This window comes from Antedon mediterranea, chromosome 10 (genome assembly GCF_964355755.1).
Source record: "Antedon mediterranea chromosome 10, ecAntMedi1.1, whole genome shotgun sequence".
Taxonomy (NCBI): Eukaryota; Metazoa; Echinodermata; class Crinoidea; order Comatulida; family Antedonidae; genus Antedon; species Antedon mediterranea.
Genome location: NC_092679.1, coordinates 9,506,873 through 9,510,486, shown reverse-complemented (window position 1 = coordinate 9,510,486; position 3,614 = coordinate 9,506,873). Strand labels below are relative to the sequence as shown.

At 33.8% G+C, this 3,614-nt stretch overlaps 1 long non-coding RNA gene across 1 annotated transcript; it reads left to right on the top strand.

Annotated features, from left to right (window-relative positions):
* On the top strand, positions 1 to 1,825 carry LOC140060132 (uncharacterized). The gene is made up of 3 exons (XR_011847287.1): positions 1 to 771; positions 1,119 to 1,223; positions 1,346 to 1,825. It is a non-coding gene; the product is annotated as an uncharacterized lncRNA (long non-coding RNA).
* Positions 1,826 to 3,614: the final 1,789 nt, after the last annotated feature.

The window sequence follows — 3,614 nt, the reverse complement described above, 5'->3', positions numbered from 1 at the left end:
TTAAAATGGATATGAAAGGGTTCCTAGCAATATCATTTTATTGGCTCAACGTGTAGATCAATCAGTTTTAAGCTTGCCATAGTCATACTTAATGTTTTGGAGGACGACAACGCCCTCAAAACGCCCCTGAGAAACCTGTGAAAAACTTTTTGTGACGTCACTAAAAGTTATTTTTGTATTACAGAGATAGGAATTTAGCAGTAAATCATTGATTGATGCAAAAGCATGGTAGTAATTACTTATTGCTTTGATATTTTTATTCTTGGATAAGTATGTTAGCCTAATCGAATAAAATTAATTCATATTATCAACCAAGTTTTTTTTTAAACGGATTTTAATTTCGTTTTTCAAGGCCATCTTTTACGAAATTCATAGCCAAATGCCTATCTTGCTGGGTACACGGAGTTATTTTGCGCATGCGTGAGAATCACAGAGTCGACCACCTTGGCCTCTCTCTCGACCCTCCTCGCGAGCGATGTTTATTTCGCTATTTATTATACACGTATTATTGAAACATTCATTTTATTATTATTTCGTTGTAATTAACTGAAATTGATGGAAATTCGTCCACATCGTCTTGTTAACACGGGTGTTAACATCGTTTTGAAGAAACGGTTGGACGAGTAAATGGTGTTTGACAATGCCATGGCCTGGAGCTAGCTAGGCCTAGGCCTTTTTAGTAGTGATGACTGCTGGATACGGTGTTTAGTCGCCCGGCCAGAGGTGAGCTGAGAGCGTATGCTCCTTGATGTATCGTTGAGGGTGTTAATGGTAGGCACAATTGTGTTACTGTATTATGTATATACACATTATTTATAAGTACGTTTATTAATATTGTTGTGTGCTGTAGTGTCCTGACTAACGTATTATTAAAATATTTTTTTGTTATTACATGCCGCCCTACTAGCTACAGTAGTAGGCTAGGCAACACTGAATACTAAATACTGTATTATGATTCCCAATAAAATGAATAGAGTTGGATTTTCTCTAATGTAGTAATAAAGGTTATAACAGGCCAGGCCTAGTTAGGGGTATTTCAGCTTGTATCATATACAGTACAATATACAGTACAGTATACAGTAAATAAACAATTCATTTGTATTTTTACCTACCTACAGGTCTATAATTGGAGTGCAATTATGATAATTGATGGACGGGATAAGCAAATGTATTTATTGATTGGAATGGAAGCGCAAATGTTAGAGTAAAATTATAATATTAAGGTAACAGATACTGAGCATTGCTATTTTAAACTGTTGATCAAACCTACATAATACATTATACTAAATTATTATTTTGTTTTGAGGGCAGATAAACATGTGCTTATTCATTTTCCTTTTTTCAGGTGAATAGAAAGATACCCAGAGTACTTTATAATAGATGCTACTTGGATCATGCTTGCACGATACATTTATGCAGTATACTAAGACACCAAGTATAGAATGAGCGCAGACAATTAAAATTACAGAACTAAATATTTATGAAGAATAGTAAAATATGCATAATAGAATTCTTTAGACGCGAGTGCTAGGGTTACAGTCATACTGTAACTATGGTAATGTACTACCAGACAGTACACTAGTAGCAGTGCATCATATAGTGTTTGTTTTTAACCATTAAATGGGTCTGGGTATATAAACAAATAAACCACTACTGTACTTCTTTTTTTATTTATTTAGCCAAATACTATGTACAATGGACATTTATGAAAGAATCCATCTCTTGAATATGATGGAGCTGGCTGGTGTTGATAGAATTAAAATGTATCACTCAGGTCTCAAAAGTAATTTATGTCCTGTTTTAAAAATCCTGCTTGTTCCAAACTCATTATGATACATTTGTTCAATAAAATTCATTCCACACACTATTTCTGCCATATAATTTGATGTTTACAATTTTATTACTAGTACTATTACAGTTCTTCAAAGCCATCTCATGTACTGTTGATTCCATAAATCTGCAAAGATAAGACCAATAAATGGATGAAAATGTACTATTATTTTTATTCAATCCTACCTCTAGGCCCTATAGTATTATATTTTATGACTTGGTAACAAACAGAAAGAGGTTATTATTTAATTACACTACAGTTACTAACTAAACTATAATAATCCTCTCGGCCTCACCTCCTCTGCTCTACTTTAATTATTAGTATTATTATATTACTATATTAGTCAATAACAAAAGTCAGAGCCAAAAACAAGTTCAACACAAGCTTACCTTTTTTATTTACGTCGCCTTTTACATACGTCTACGCCCGCGCCTTGTCCACTTCCTGGAGGTTCGTCGGTGGACCGGCGACTGCTACTCTCTTGTACTGTAGGCCATGGAGTAACTCCATGTGTAGGCCTAGCCTACTACTAGCGAATTTAGAAGAAACTATAGTCTACTAGACCTAGCCTAATTTGTAGTCTGCGTGAGTGGTTTAGTGTGAGAAGTACAAATACACACTTTCTTCTTTTCACGTACAATCTTTGCAGACATAACTTTTTATTGATTTGTGAAATATCGATATTTTCTACGACTGCAGCAACAGGGAGCTAGCAACACGCGAGTCTCGTGTAGCATGGGTTTGTTTATTTTGTTTACGCCACACAGTCCGCGAACGAGACAAGGCGGTGATTGGACTGTATTAAAATTCATTAACCAATCACAAAACGACTGCTGCCGTGGCTACAACCCCGGGTGTTTCAAACTCTAAATTTGACGATCTCGTACGTGCGTATAGAACGTTCATAAAAATTAAGATGGCGTGCCAGTTGGTCGGCCATTTTGCGGACGTTTTATACCAAAATTTAATTTGTTTATTTCTCAATTTCTACTAGGTATTTGAATCTAATTTTTTGTGTGCTGTTTATTAACATTAAAAGGATTTATACAAAGTCCTTTTTGTGAAATTTTAAAATCCTTTCATATCCATTTTAAAATAGCTTCAAATCGCATTTGGAGACGTTTTAGACCATTTTGTGATTTTCGAAAAAACTTGTTAACATAAAAACACCAAAGTGCTTAAAATAGCTTTAAATCGCATTTGGAGATGTTTTAGACCATTTTGTGATTTTCTAAAAAACTTGTTAACATAAAAACATCAAAGTGTACCGAATAGCTTCAAATCGCATTTGGAGACGTTTTAGACAATTTTGTGATTTCCGAAAAACTTGTTAACACAAAAACACCAAAGTGCTTAAAATAGCTTCAAATCACATTTGGAGACATTTTAGACCCTTTTGTGATTTTCAAAAAAACTTGGTTACACAAAAGCACCTAAGTGCTTAAAATAGCTTCAAATCGCATTTGGAGACGTTTTAGACCATTTTGTGATTTTCGAAAAAACTAGTTAACATAAAAACATCAAAGTGCTTAAAATCACATTAGAAATCGTTTTAGACCATTTTGAGCATTTTGCTAAAACTTTTCACAAAAAAACATCAAAGAGCACAAAATAGCTTAATATCGTGTTTAAAAACGTTTTAGACCATTTTGAGCATTTCGAAAAACTTGTTAACACAAAAACACCAAAGTGCTTAAAATAGCTTCAAATCGCATTTGGAGACGTTTTAGACCATTTTGTGAGTTTCGAAAAAATTTGTTTAAATAAAAACACCAATGTGCTA